This window comes from Notamacropus eugenii, chromosome 1 (assembly GCF_028372415.1).
Source record: "Notamacropus eugenii isolate mMacEug1 chromosome 1, mMacEug1.pri_v2, whole genome shotgun sequence".
NCBI classification, from domain to species: Eukaryota; Metazoa; Chordata; class Mammalia; order Diprotodontia; family Macropodidae; genus Notamacropus; species Notamacropus eugenii.
This window is the reverse complement of record NC_092872.1, coordinates 557951137-557967568: the sequence shown is the minus strand read 5'-3', so window position 1 is coordinate 557967568 and position 16432 is coordinate 557951137. Positions and strand designations below refer to the sequence as shown.

Here is a 16432-nt window from a genome sequence, read left to right as displayed (position 1 = left end):
TGTGCGTGTTCAGAATGTGAGCGCAATGGAGAGAGAGGTCATCTTCTGCTAGCTATATTAGGGGAAACTTCATAAAAGAGGTGGCGTTTGAACTGGGCCTTTAAAGACGGAAACTTGGGGTGAGGGGAGGTGATGGAAATGGGGAGCAGCACAGGCAAAGGGACTGATGTGTTAGGGACTGGGAATTCTGCCAGCTTAATTGAAACAATTAAATGGCATCAAGAGGCACACAGGGAGACAAAGCTAGAGAAGGAATTGGAGTCTGATTACTACCTATTTTTGAACACAGGATTTTCCCTACTGGAATGTAAGCTCCTTGAGGGCAGGCCCTATTTGTATTTTCTTTTTGCTTAGCTTAGTGCCTGGCACAGAGTAAGTGCTAAATAATGCTTATTGGTGGATTCATTGACTGAGAGGCTGATAAGTTTGGATGTGTCCCCAAAATAACTTAACAAGTAATTGAAAGCCAACATTGAGAACAGCTAAATGTTCTAGATTTACTTTCTTTATGTCTTTGTTTCTAAGATCATAGAATAACATCTTTCATTTATATTTTACTTTCAAGTTTGCCAAGCACTTTGTACAGATAAAAGTATTACTGTGCCCATTTTGTGGATGAAGCAACTGTGGCTTTGAAAGGTTAAGTGGTCCAATAACTAATATGTTTCTGAACTGAGATTCAAACCCAACTCTCCCAGATCCAGGACTTGCATACTTTCTACTATTCCTTGGTGCCCTTCAGGAATTCAGTCAGCTAGTCAACAAGCATTTATTAAGTCCTTGCTGTGTACCAGGCATGATTTTGAACACTGGGAATATAAATATAAACAGAAAGAACAAGTGCCCCTGACCTCAGTAAGCTTATATACTAATGGGGAAGATGAAACGTAAAAGATGGGAATACATTGGGAGTACAGCCTGGAGAGAATTGAAACATGGCTGGCCTGGGCCATCTCATTAAATGGAGGTACTAGGATAAGCCCTCTGAATCAGAGAGAGGCCACTGGGACCAGAGCCCCAGAAGATACTTCCATCCTACGAATTCCAGCTCTGGTGTTCCAGGATGAAGAGGCTTCTGGGTAGACAACATTGGGGAGAGCATCCTGGAGGATGAACTCAAATTGGAAGGAACCTTAGATTTCATCTAGTTCAATCCTTTCAGTTTAATAAAGCATTTTTCCCACCATAGTCCAGTAAAGTTGGTTGGAAGAGTTTTATTATCACCATTTTGCAAATGAGGAAACTGGGGCTCAGAGGGTGACTTGCAGCTGATGTCAGGGCTACGACTCAATAAACCCAAGTTTTATAATTCCTAGGTCAGTGTTCTGTTCCTTCTCCCAACCCTAATACCTCATGACTGCCTTTCCAATAGCACAGCCCTTTATATATTTGAACACAGTCTTCAGTCTCTTTTCTAGGATAAGGGCAATTCTAAATCCTATGAATTCATTTCTAAATCCTCTGATTCCAGTGACCTACCAACTCTTTTCTCTTTAAGGACTGCTCTTTTTTAACTACCAAGCTTTGATTTTTATGGGCTACTTCTGGAAAAGTGAAGTTTACTGTGAACAGAATTCTTCCTCTCAGAGTTTTTTCATGTCCAAGGTGATATTCAGGTATGACTCCTAGCAATCCTAGATGGCATTTATCCTGGGTTTTTAGTTTTGCAAAGTGCTTGACTTATGTCTTCTCATTTGAATCTCACAACAACCTTGTGAGGAAGGATCTTCTTCATTTTATGGAAAAGGGAAATGCAACTCTAAGTCACTACATAGCTGGAGTCAAGATATGAACTCGGTTTTCTGGATTTCAAATCCAGAGTTCTTCCCACTATACCTTACTGATTCTCTAGTCTCTGTTAAGCTTAGACATCTGGAAAAATATTGGTTTGGAACTAGGTTCAGATTTTGCTAAGGTGATCTTTTTAAAGCACAAGTTTGACCATGCCACTCCCTACTCAATAAATTCCAGAGGCTCTTTATTACATCCAAAATGAAATATAAAATCTTCTTTTTGTATTTTAAAGCCCTTCACAACCAGCCCTCTTCCTATTTTTCCAATTTTTTAAAAACTTTATTATCCTTCCCATTCTCTCTGGTCCGATAACATGGACTCTATTGCTGCTTCTCCAACACAAAACTCCACCTCTAACTTGTGTGTCCTTTGACTGACTTCTCCATTTCTGAACTGTACTCTCTCCTCACCCCTACACCTTGGCATCCTTTAAGACTCAGTTTGAATCCTATCTTTTGCAGAAGACCTGTTCTAGTCTCTTTTGCTGCTATCTCCATCCCTCTATTCACACTGTATGCATTTTGTATGCGCACAGTTGTTAACCTGTTATCTCCACTATTAGAATGTGAGCTACTTGAGGGTAGGCATTATGTTTTCGACTTTTTTTTTGTATTCTTATTGCTTAATGCAGGGCCTGGCATATATATTAAGAGCTTAATAAGACATTGACTGATGAAACTCAACTGAAAGTTAACTGGCTGATGCTTATTCCCTATGTGATCTTGGGTCTTGGGCCTCAGTCTTTTTATCAATAAAATGAGTCAGAAAAATGGGTTCGCTCTTCCAGTTCTAGCTCTGTGGTTTTATGATCTGATAATACCTTGTGACATTATTATCAGCTTTTCCCAACTCTGAAAGCAAACATAATGTACTCTCATGTACCCACATGCAGAGTAGTCATCTGAGTGGTTACTTGGCAGGGCTCTTAGTATCCCATTAACTCTAATTCCTAATGGAAGCATCTTTTTAGGCAAGGAGTGGCCAGAGCTGAAATTCAAGATGTTCTCCTTTAGACTGGAGGGGAGACAGTGTGCTCCTTGTTCCACGTGCTTTAAGGACACAGGCAGGCAGTATGAAAGGAAGATGAGCAGACTTTTAAATTGATGCTTGTTTTCCAAGTACCTGGGGGTGGGGGGTGGGAATGTACTTTGCTCTTTTGCTCTGGGTATGAGTGAACATGAGCACAGCTGGAGTTTGCTGGGAATGGAAACTCACCCTCCCCTTACACTTGCCTCATGCCACTCACTCAGAAGTTATTGTATCCAAGCGAAAAGGGACAAACTGTCTCATTGATATCTCTAACTTGGTTTACTTAGCCTCTCTGTGTTCTAAGGCTACAGACAAAATCAAGTTAGTCTCAATTATTCTCAATTGTCTGATACCCCAACCCTTAGATAGATATAATGAACTGTGAATGCCATATCTGTCCCATAATATGACGATAATTTCCCATTTTGGGGTCAAATCATGTACTGGCACAACTCCCTTCAGGCAAGGAGACCTATTAGGAAGCTATTGAAATAAGCAACCTAGGGCCCACAGGAGGTGGAGTTGTGAAAGCAACAAGTCTTGATGACTGATGGAATGTGAGGAAGAAGGAAGAGTCCAAGAGAGCACCAATTATCTTGATTGACTTTCTTCATTGATCAAATTAAGAGTATAATGACCAAATCTGCCTTTTACTTTGTGTTGCATAAACACAATAACAACAGTAGCTGGGAAAGCCTTCATTTATTTCATCCTGTGTCCTCCTACAGTTTGCTCTAACACCAGAGTGACTTCCCTGAATTCCCTGAAATATCTCACACTGGCTTGTCTTTCCTTCTGAACTAGCTTTAAAACTCTGGGATGCCTGTGGAAATTGTGAAAGGATGCTTAATGAAGCTTTGGTCATTGTATTTATCCCCTAGGATAGTCCCATAAATATAGAGTTTTCTTTTAAAGCATTCACAAGATTGTAGCATCTTTAACATCTAAATTAATACTAACACAAGAAACAAGGAAGAAGCTTACTGGAAGGCTCTTTGGGTCATTTGGGAAAAGCAAAGTCTTGAAGTCTACTTTGTTCCATGTTTAAAGTCTTATTTTTGTTATATATATTGCTATAAATAACAATACACAATAGTGTATTAATAGAGACTCCTTGATGTAGTGAATAGAGAGCTGTCCCTCAAAGCCAGGAAGACCTGGTTTCAGGTCCCACGCATTCTGGCTGTATTTGTATTGGACAAATCATGTGAGTCATCCAACCTCTCCCTACTTCAGCCATCTCTCTGCAGTTGCAAAGCTGCATTAACAAAATAGAGAGCTCCCAACCTACACCAAAGGAATCACAGTTTGGGAACCCAAAAAATAAAATAAAAATCAGATTTCCTCTTACTATCTTTTCATCTCTTTTAGAATTAAATTTCCTATTAACAATATTAAGTCGGTCCTTTCCAGTCTGAATGTTTCTTCTTGATGAAGATAGATGCAAAAGAAGTTGGGTAGTTTTTTCTTCTTCTATTGTCTGCCCATATTTCCATTTTTCTTCATTGCTTATCTTCTTTCAACTAACTTTGACAACATAAATCAATGTTTTGCTTTTTGCACTGTTTTTTGAAAGTCTTGTGTTATTCTGAGTTTTCCTCAGTACCCCTATAGATTAGGGCTATCCTTAGCATCAAATGATTTGGAGTTGAAATTGGCACTGGAAATCATCTTGTCAACATTTTGCAGATGATACTATTGGTATCTCTAATGACTTGTTCAAGGTCACTAGGTTATGTTCTTCCTCAAGTCATCTTAATTGGATACTTTCCCTCTTCACTTCACCCCCTATTTGAATTAAGTGAGAATCCATCCACAGTATTATTCCTCCACCTATCTAATTTGTATCTTATATTTCATGTTTTCATAAGGTGGTTCATGTCTTCAGTCAGTAGTAAGAACTAAGCTCAAAACACAGACTTGGTTTTCCTTCCGCCATGACTGACTCAGACCACATGCTATGAATCTCAAGAAAATGTTGCCCATTTTCTGCTGAATTTGAATTATATTAAGAAAGACTTCAAGAGTAGGATTATTTTTAAATACTTCAAAATCTATAGTCTGTGATTATGATTTCACTGTTATAGCGAAAGGTCTTATAGATTTGACTAAGAGACTTCCTAATGGAATAATGCCATTTGTATTTTGAGGATGCCTTGCTTTCTTTTGGTAGGTAGCCTTAGGTAGAGGAGCACAGCCTGGATTCTATTTCTGCCACTTGTTAGTTGTTTGACCTTGTATAAGTAATTTCTTCTTTCCTTTTTCTGTTCCTATATTTCCTTATCTAGGAAATGATTTCAAGATGATTTTTAAAAGGTTCTTTTTTATTTCTAAAACCTCTGTTAGTTTGGTAAGTTTGGGGTTCATAAAAAGAACTTTACAACAATCCTCAAGGCAATACAGTCTGTTCTCCTTCTGTTTAATATGGGTCCAATTTCTTGTACATCATATTATTTGGTTTAGATATTCAAAAATTTTTTCCTGTATGGATGGTTAAAACAAACTTTTCCCATTGTTTATGAATATCTTCCAGGAAACTCTTCAATGTGCAGGAATTTAACACAACCAGCATAATATCATTTCTAAATCCTCTGTCATCTCTTGGTCCTAAGGACTAATACAAAAGATTGGGAGCAACCTTTAAGAAGAACACAAAGAAAGCTAAAATCCAGGATAATCTGAGGCAAGTGAATGTTTTATGGAGCAGCAGCAGGTGTAGTGGAGGAGTATGGGGTGGAGAGAAGGAATTTCCGGCAGAGTACAAATGTTTAAAGCATTTCCTTCTTTAATTGCAAAAACAATGCCAAAGAGAAAACATAGACTTATTTGAATTCTTCATCTGTTTTATTATAGGCATAGTTTGCATTTTATATAAAATCTGAATGATTCTGAATATGCTTGCATGCCTCTGAATTAGACTTCTATGTACTTGAGCTCTCATATATGTTTCTCAGCTTATTTTTGTTAATGTACTTGAGGGAAAAGATTAGAACTCATTTTAAGGAATGAACTTGTACCTAGTTTGTAAACCATTTAAGTCACCTTTCCACCAATGGTTAGAGAAAAATATATTAAAATGGTATGTAATCGGAATCCTTCATTTTGACCAGTTAACTAGAAAATTGGCATGTGAAAATAGCAGTATACTCTTCATTCTTTACCTGGGAAATTCATTAGGCTAATTAAATTCAAAAGCTCCAATGGCTCTGTGACTACCTTTTCGTGAATGTTTCTTCCCATGAGACTGATCATAATCCCTCCATGGGGGACCGTCCTTTGCATGTCTTATCTACTTCCTCTTGTACATTCATGGCAGAGGGTCCACCCAATGTGCTGGGCACCTTTTTTCTTACACTGCAGTTCTACCATTGGAATCTTCAGGATGTCTACCTATTACAAGTTGTCATGTGATTAATCCATCTTCTTTTTTAGTCATATATTTCTCTGATGATTTCCTTTATGCTGGGTTTTCTTCAAGGTTCCTCGTCTGTTATATGTTTAAGGTTGGGACTTATTCATCATGTGCATCTTCTCTGTCCTTTGCATGATACTCATTTCCAGTTCTTTAGAGACTATTGTGTTCCAAGCTTTATAGCCATAGAATAACACTAGTAGGGTACTGGCATTAAAAAAGGTGGCCTTCTGTTTCTGAAAGATGTTTGGGGTAAGTAAAAGAGCTTTCCAGCATCCTCAAGGCAATGTAGCTTGCTCTCCAGTTTAATATGGACGCAACTCCTTGTACATTTATATTGTTTCTCTCTGATATTCATTAATTTTTTTCCTGTTTGGTATGGTTACTACCAAACTTTTTTCAGTGGTTATGAATATTTTCCAGGAGGCTTTTTAATGTGCTGGTGTTTGATGCAACCAGGACAATATCCGAGACAATCAGAAACTTCTGGAGGATCTCACCATTCAAAGGGAAGCCCTTTCCAACTTGGATTGAGCTCTGAATTTCATCCAGATATCTTTGGTAAGCAAATATATCCCTGTTTTATGCCTCAAGAAACCTTGAATGATTTTACTATGTAGGTAAGAAGAGAACCTTTAAGCTTCCACAGTGAAAGAGAGCCTTTGAAGTATCATTTTTCTGTAATGAATAAGATGATATAAATATAATGAATAAGATGATATAAAATAATCACTGACCAAGACACACATTAGGAGACAGAATTTTTCTATACCTTTTAGTCAATTGTGTAATGGTAAAGTTGTAGTATATTGTGGAATAAAACAAATGAAATCCTGCCTGCTCATTACTAATACTTTTATTGTTGATGCTATTAATATGTATGTAGGTACTTCTAAAAAAAAGATTGGAAAATGGTCAAATAGGTTGATGGTAGATGTCCTTTCAGTTTGTTTTTTAAAAAAATTAAATAAGAGCTGAGATTTCTATGGCTTTCATGTCCTCCTCTCTTTCCTATATCTTGTGAATCAATCCCTCAATTACCTCAAATTATACTTCTTAAGCACATATCTCCATGTACGTTTAATTTAATTTGACTTCTTTTTTTCTGTATTTTCTTTTGTGCCATTTCAACTTCCTCTATGAGTACATCTAGGACTATGATGGTAAGAGTTCAAATGTGTGGCTGTACTGTCATTTATAGTAGAAACATTTTAATAAAAAAATCTTTGCAGATCTTTTCTATTTATTTTCTGTTTGTTGTCCTTTAATTTTCATTTTTAAAACCCTTTGGAATGACTTTGTTGAGTTGATTGACTAACCAGTTTTTTAAAAATTAGTTTTACCCTTTATTTTTGAGGCAAAACCATTTGTAATTTTTTTTTGGAATTACCCTTCTCTGTAAAAATTTGTAAATTAGTTTATATTTTGAACTAGTGTTCCATTTGGCACACTTTTCTTTCTAATGGGTAAGAAATTCAAGAGTTCTCATTCTTGGGTATTTTTTTGTCTCTTTTGGCCTGCCTGTTATTATAATTTACTTATATCATACAAAATTGTTACAGTCTGTTGCTATGTACTTTCTTCCATCTACTACCTTTTTTATTTACCAATAACTTGCTCGAATGTCAAAATTGAGTTGTTTCAACTGCATATTATATCTTTGCCTTATTTTCATTGCTTCTTTTAGCTTGCTACTAATTTTGATTTATGCTCTAAGACAGTGTTCTAACTGTGCAAAGATTTTGGAATGATTCCTACCATCAGTAATGACTTATTTTCTGTATTTTAAAATACAATCAATTTCATTTGGGATAGTGGTGGTATTATTCAGTGTTTGCATTGCCAAGGACCTACTGATCTTTTTCTTACAGAAGCATTCATGAAACTGGGGTAGTCTATATATCTTTGAACTTTTCCAGTGCTTATTCCTGACCCAATTTTCCAATCTATTTCTCACATTTTTACTTAGTCCCACTTTTGCATCAAAGTAACTGAATGTCAAAGTTCATGTTGATCTAAATCCCGGGGTTTTATCCAGTCCTTCACAGAATTTCCTTATTTTTCCAAAATCTTCTATAACATGGATGAAGAAGTATCAGATATGTTCATGGTGGCCTTTTTGCAAATACTTATTGTAAGTACTCCAATAGATGAATGAACATAAAATAATGTAAATTTTTGCTCTTAGACATAGAATAGAACCAACTCTGCCAACCTGGGAGTGTTTCTTCCCTTGATTTACTATTTTCTACTTTGTTGGGGGAATTTTTTTTACAACAGTGTTTTAATAATAGTGATATGTTTATAATAGTCAATACTACAATGAATCAACTCCTATGGTGATAAGTCTACTTAAAATCTTAAAATAACATTTCCCCCAATTACATGTTAAAACAATTTTTGGTACTTTAAAAGAAGTTTTGAGCCCCAAATTTTATCCTTTCTTCCTCCTTCTTCTCTGAGATGGTAAACAACCTGTTAGAGGTTATGCATGTGCAGTCATGTAAAACATTTCCATATTAGTCATTTTGTACAAGAAGACTTGAGCAAAAGAAAGAAAAAAGTGAAAAATAGTGTGTTTCAGTTTGTATTTAGACAATATTGATGAAAATCAGTGAATTGAAGAAGGCGAGGTATATATTTTAAAATAATTTATTAGAAACTTAGTGTTATATATCAATATAAGTAATTAAACATGCTTTGCACTTTATCGATATTTAAAATAATTGCAGATGGTATAAAATACTTGGGAGTCCATCTGCCAGGGCACACCCAGGAATTATATGAACACAATTACAAAACACTTTTCTTTTTTTAAAATTTAATTTATTCATTTTCAGTTTTCAACAATCACTTCCATAAGTTTTAAATTTTCTCCCCCTCCCTTAATCCTCCTTTCCTGAGATGGCATGCAATCTTATATGGGTTCTAAACATACATTCTTATTAAACACATTTTCACATTAGTCATGTTTCACAGAGCAATTAAAATGAATGGGAGAAACCATGAAACAATGTTTTGATTCCATAGATCTTAATCTGAATGTGGGTGGCATTTTGCCTCAAGAGTCTTTTGGGAATGTTTTAGGTCCTTGCATTGCTCTGAAGGGCTAAGTCTATCATAAGCAGTCCTTGTACACTGTGGCTGTTATTGTGTATAATATTCTCCTGGTTCTACTCATTTCACTCTGCATCATTTCATATAAGTCTTTCCAGGCTTTTCTGAAGTCTGACTATTCATCATTTCTTATAGCACAATGGTATACCATTACATTCATATACCACAAGTTGTTCAGTCATTTCCCCAATTGATGGGCATCCCCTAGATCTCCAGTTCTTGGCCACCACAAAAAGAGCTACTATAAATATTTTTGTACATGTGTGACCTTTCCCATTTTTATGATCTCTTATGATCACCCTAGAAGTGATATTTCTGGGTTAAAAGGTATGCACATTTTTGTAACCCTTTGGGCATGGTTCCACATTGATCTCCAGAATGGTTGGATCAGCTCACAGCTCCACCAACAATGAATTAGTGTTCCAACTCTGCCACAGCTTCTCCAACATTTATCAACTTCCTGTTTTGTCATGTTAGCCAATCTGATAGGTATGATATTGAATCTCAGAGTTGTTTTGATTTGCATCTCTCTAATCAATAGTAATTTAGAGTATTTTTTCATATGAGTATAGATAGCTTTGATTTCTTCCTCTGACAACTACCTGTTCATATCCTTTGACTATTTAACAGTTGGGGAATGACTTGTATTCTTGTACATTTGACTCAGTTCTCCATATATTTTAGAAATGAGGCCTTTATCACAGATACTAATTGGAAAAATTCTTTCCCAGTTTTCTGCCTCCCTCTTAATCTTGTTTGCATTGGCTTTGTTTATACAAAAACTTTCAATTTAATGTAATTAAAATTATCCATTTTGCATTTCGTAATGTTCTCTATCTCTTCTTTGGTCATTAGTTTCTCCATTTTCCATAAATCTGACAAATATACTATTCCTTGCTCCCCTACTTTGTTTATAGTTTTAGCCTTTATACCTAGATTGTGTATCCATTTGGGCTTTTTTCTTATGTATGGTCTCAGGCATTGGTCCATGCCCAGTTTTTGCCACGCGATTATCCAGTTTTCCCAGCAGTTTTTGTCAAACAGTGATTTTTTTATCCCAGAAGCTGGGATCCTTGAGTTTATCAAGCAGTAGACTGCTATATTTGTTGACTACTGTGTCTTGAGTACCTAACCTATTCCACTGATCTACCCCTCTATTTTTTAGCCAGTACCAAATGGTTTTGAAGATTGCTGCTTTATAATATAATTTGAGATCTGGTATGGCTAGGCCACCTTCCCTAGAATTTCTTTTCATTAATTCCCTTGATACTCTGGACTTTTTTTTCTTCTGAATGAATTTTGATATATTTTTTCTAAGTCTAGAAAATAATTATCTGTTCGTTTGGTTGGTATGGTACGGAGTAAGTAAATTAATTTAGGTAGAATTGTCATTTTTATTATATTATCTTGGCCTATCCACATGCAACTGATGTTTTTCCAGTTACTTACATCTGACTTTATTTGTGAGGAAAGTGTTTTGTAATTGTGTTCATATAGTCCCTGGGTTTGTTTTGGCAGGTAGACTCCCAAATATTTCATAGTGCCTAGTGTAACTTTAAATGATATTTCTCTTTCTGTTGCTTGCTGTTGGGCTTTGTTAGTAATATATAGAAAGGCAGATGATTTATGTGAGTTTATTTTGTATCCTGCAACTTTGCCAAAGTTGTCTATTATTTCAAGTAGTTTTTTACTTAATTCTCTAGGATTCTCCGAGCATATTATTATATTGTCTAAAAAGAGTAATAATTTTAGTTTCTTCTTTGTCTATTCTAATTCCTTCTTTTTTCTTCTCTTATTGCTAAAGCTAACATTTCTAGTACCATACTGAATTACAGTGGTGATGATGGACATCCTTGTTTCACCCCTGATCTTATTGGAAATGCATCTAACTTGTCCCCATTGCATATAATGCTTGCTGATGGTTTTAGGTAGATAGTACTTATTATTTTTAGGAAGTCTCCATTTATTCCTATATTCTCTGGTGTTTTCAATAGGAATGGTTTTTGTCAAAAACTTATTTTGCATCTATTGAGATGATCATATGGTTTCTGTTAATTTTGTTGGTGAAATGATCAATAATGCTGAAAGTTTTCCTAATATTGAACCAGCCTTCCATCCCTGGTATAAATCCTACGTGATGATAATATACTATTCATCAGTTTGCTGTAATCTTTTTGCTAATATCTTCTTTAAAGATTTTGTGTCTATATTCATTAGGGAAATTGGTCTATAATTTTCTTTCTCTGTTTTGTGTCTTCCTGGTTTAGGTATCAGAACCATATTTGTATCATAAAAAGAATTTGGTAGGACTCCTTTGCCAGTTTTCCCAAATAATCTATATAGTATTGGAATTAACTGTTCTTTAAATGTTTGATAGAATTCACTTGTAAATCCATCTGGCCCTAAAGAGCTTTTTCCAAGGGAGTGCATTGATGACTTGTTCAATTTCTTTCTATGAGATGGGGTTATTTAAGTATTTTACCTCCTCTTCTGTTAATCTGGGCAATTTATATATTTTTAAACTATTCCTCCATTTTACTTAGATTGTCAAATTATGGGCATACAGTTGGGCAAAGTAATTTTTAATTATTGTTTTAATCTCCTCCTCATTGGAGGTGAGTTCACACTTATCATTTTTGATATTGATAATTTTTTAAAAATTTATTTAACTTTTAACATTCATTTTCACAAAATTTTGGGTTCCAAATTTTCTCCTCATTTGTCCCCTCCCACCACCTCAAAACACCGAGCATTCTAATTGCCCCTATCACCAATCTGCCCTCTCTTCTATCATCCCTCTCTGCCCTTGTCCCCTTCTTCTCTTTTGTCCTGTAGGGCCAAATAACTTTCTATACCCCTTTACCTGTATTTCTTATTTCCTAGTAGCAAGAACAGTACTCAACAGTTGTTCCTAAAACTTTGAGTTCCAACTTCTCTTCATCCCTCCCTCCCCACCCCTTCCCTTTGGAAGGCAAGCAATTCAATATAGGCCATATCTGTGTAGTTTTGCAAATGACTTCCATAGTAGTCATGTTGTATAAGACTAACTTTATTTCCCTCCATCCTATCCTGCCCCCCATTGCTTCTATTCTCTGTTTTGATCCTGTCCCTCCCCATGAGTGTTGACCTCAAATTGCTCCCTCCTCCCAATGCCCTCCCTTCCATCATCCCCCCACCCTGCTTATCCCCTTCTCCCCCACTTTCCTGTATTGTAAGATAGGCTTTCATACCAAAATGAGTGTGCATTTTATTCCTTCCTTTAGTGGAATGTGATGAGAGTAAACTTTCTGTTTTTCTCTCACTTCTCTTTTTCCCTCCACTAAAAAGTCTTTTCCTTGCCTCTTTTATGAGATATAATTTACCCCATTCCATTTCTCCCTTTCTCCTCCCAATATATTTCTCTCTCACTGCTTAATTTCATTTTTTAAAGATATGATCCCATCCTATTCAATTCACCCTGTGCATTCTGTCTCTGTGTGTGTGTGCATGTGCATGTGTGTGTGTGTGTGTGTGTGTGTGTGTGTGTGTAATCCCACCAACTAACCCAGATACTGAAAAGTTTCAAGAGTTACGAATATTGTCTTTGCATGTAGGAATGTAAACATTTCAACTTTGGTAAGTCCCTTATAACTTCTCTTTGCTGTTTACCTTTTCATGCTTCTCTTCATTCTTGTGTTAGAAAGTCAAATTTTCTTTTCAGCTCTGGTCTTTTCATCAAGAATGCTTGAAAGTCCTCTATTTCATTGAAAGACCATTTTTTCCCCTGAAGTATTATACTCAGTTTTGCTGAGTAGGTGATTCTTGGTTTTAGTCCTAGTTCCTTTGACTTCTGGAATATCCTATTCCATGCCCTTCGATCCCTTAATGTAGAAGCTGCTAGATCTTGTGTTATCCTGATTGTATTTCCACAATACTTGAATTGTTTCTTTCTAGCTGCTTGCAATATTTTCTCTTTGACCTGGGAACTCTGGAATTTGGCCACAATGTTCCTAGGAGTTTTTCTTTTTGGCTCTCTTTCAGGCGGTGATCAGTGGATTCCTTGAATACTTATTTTTCCCTCTGGTTCTAGAATCTCAGGGCAGTATTCCTTGATAATTTCATGAAAGATGATGTCTAGGCTCTTTTTTTGATCATGGCTTTCAGGTAGTCCCATAATTTTTAAATTGTCTCTCCTGGATCTATTTTCCAGGTCAGTTGTTTTTCCAATGAGGCATTTCACATTATCTTCCATTTTTTCATTCTTTTGGTTTTGTTTTGTAATGATTTCTTGGTTTTTCATAAAGTCATTAGCCTCCATCTGTTCCATTCTAATTTTGAAAGAACTATTTTCTTCAGTGAGCTTTTGAACCTCCTTTCCCATTTGGCTAATTCTGCTTTTGAAAGCATTTTTCTCCTCATTGGCTTTTTGAACCTCTTTTGCCAATTGAGTTAGCCTATTTTTCAAGGTGTTATTTTCTTCAGCATTTTTTGGGGTCTCCTTTAGCAAGGCATTGACCTGCTTTTAATACTTTACTTGCATCTTTCTCATTTCTTTTCCCAGTTTTTCCTCCACCACTCTAACTTGATTTTCAAAATCCTTTTTGAGCTCTTCCATGGCCTGAGCCCATTGAGTGGGCTGGGATACAGAAGTCTTGATTTCTATATGTCTTTCCCTGATGATAAGCATTGTTCTTCCTCATCAGAAAGGAAGGGAGGAAATACCTGTTCACCAAGAAAGTAACCTTCTATAGTCTTACTTTTTTTCCCTTTTCTGGGCATTTTCCCAACCAGTGACTTGACTTCTGAATGTCCTCTTCACACCCACTTTGCCTCCAGATCTGCCCAGCCAGTGCTTGGGGTCTGAGATTCAAATGCTGCTTCCCAGCCTCAGGGCTTCAGGCGGGGGTGGGTCTGCTATTCAGTGTGAGATTAAGTTCAGGTGCTTAGGTGGGGGCAGGGCCTTCAACAATGCAGAGACCTTCAACAATGGATCCAGGGTCCTGCCTGCTTGTGGAGCCCTGGTTTGCTGCTGCCTCTGCTGCTGCCTCCCAAGGGGGCCTGAGTTATGGAGACACCCTGCTCCCCTCCTGGCAAGCCAAAAAGACTCTCTTACTCTCCCCTGGTTCCCATGGGTGGAGAGACCCTCGCGGCCGCTGGAAATTCTGTCCCTGAAGCCTGCTAGGATACGCTCCTCTTGGTGCCCCATGGCCAAGGCGGGGCTGGGCTGGGCTCTGGTTCGGGGTGCAACAGACCTTTCATTGGTTTTTTTAAGGCTCTCTGAAACAGAAATCTCCTCTGCTCCATTGTTCTGTGGCTTCTGCTGTTCCAGAATTTGTTGGGAGTTCTTTTTTGCAGACATTTTATGGGCTGTGGCTTTGGAACTAGCATATGTGAATCTTTCTACTCTGCCATCTTGGCTCCTCCCCCCTGATAATTTTTTTAATCAAATTGACCAAAGGTTTATCAATTTTATTTTTTTATAGAACAAATAAAACTCTTAGTTTATTTATTAGTTCAATAATTTTCTTAATTTCTTCTTTGGTTTTCAGTATTTCTAATTTGGTATTGGAGATTTTCAATTTGTTCTTTTTCTAGCTTTTTCAGTTGCATGCCCAATTCATTGATCTCCTCTTTCTCAATTTTATTCATGTAAGCATTCAATGATATCAAACCTCCCCTAAACTGCTTTCACAGCATCCCATGAGTTTTGGTAGGTAGTCACTCTATTGTCATTCTCTTGAATGAAGTTTTTATTGTTTCTATGATTTGTTGCTTAACCCACTCATTCTTTAGGATTAGACTATTTAATTTCCAATTAGTTTTTGGTCTATCTTTCCAGGGTTCTTTATTGCATACAATTTTTATTGCATCATGATTTGAAAAGAATGCATTGACTATCTCTGACTTTCTTCATTGGGTTGGAGGTTTTTATGCCCCAGTATATGGTCAATTTTGTGTAACAAAACACTTTTCAAGGAAATAAAAAGACTTAAATAATTGGAGAAATATTCATTGCCCATGGGTAGATGAGTCTATGTACTAAAAATGGCAATTTTACCTAAATTCAGTTATCCAGAGCCACACCAATAAAACTGCCAAATAATTATTTTATAGAGCCAGAAAAGTAGCAACAAAATCCACCAGGGATCACTTCTCAGCCTTTTGGCTAAGATCAAGTGTAGTATAAAAATATTTATAACAAAATCCATCAGGAAGAACAAAAAGTCAAGGATATCAAAGGATTCAAGTAAAAAAAAGTGTGAAGGAAGGTTGCCTAGTGGAACCAGATTTCCAACTATATTACAAATCAGTAATCATCAAAAACATCTGGTACTGGCTAAGAAAGAGAGTGGTTGATCAGTGGAATATGTTAGCTATACAACACACAGTAGTAAAGCACCTTAGTAATGTAGTGTTTGACAAACTCCAAGATCCAAACCTCGGGGGTAAGAACCTACTATCTGAAAAAAATGTCTGTGAAAACTGGAAAGCAGTTTGACAGAAACTAGGAACAGAACAACATCTCACACCAGATACCAAAAGTCAAAATGGGTATATGATTGAAATATAAAGGTTGATATCAAAAGTAAACTATCAAAGCATATAGATTTGTGATATATAGATTGATTTAGATATAAAGGTTGATATCAAAAGTAAACTAAGAAAGCATAGAAAAATGTATGGGCAGGACAGATCTATGGATAAGGGAAGAGTTTCATGACCAAACTAGAGATAAAGAGGATCATCATAAATAAAATAGATAATTTTAATTACATGAAATTAAAAAAAACTTTTGCGCAAAGCCAACACAGTCAAAATTAGAAGGAAAGTAGAAAACTGGGAAAAATTTTATAGCAAGTTTCTCTCTTAAAGGCCTAAATTCTCAAATATATAGGGAACTGAGCCAAATTTATAAAATTAGCCATTCCCCAACTGATAAATGTTAAAGCATATGAACAAGAAGTTTTCAGAAGAAATCAATGCCTTTAATGATCATATAAAATACTCTAAATCATTAATAATTAGAGGGACAAATTAAAACAACTTTGAGATAACACCTCACACCAATTTGACAAACATGATAGAAAGTGAAAATGACAA

At 36.2% G+C, this 16432-nt stretch overlaps 1 pseudogene; it reads left to right on the top strand.

The window, feature by feature from the left end:
* The first annotated feature begins 15477 nt into the window (after positions 1-15477).
* Positions 15478-15540, top strand: LOC140521926 (U2 spliceosomal RNA; annotated as a pseudogene).
* The last annotated feature ends 892 nt before the right edge of the window (positions 15541-16432 follow it).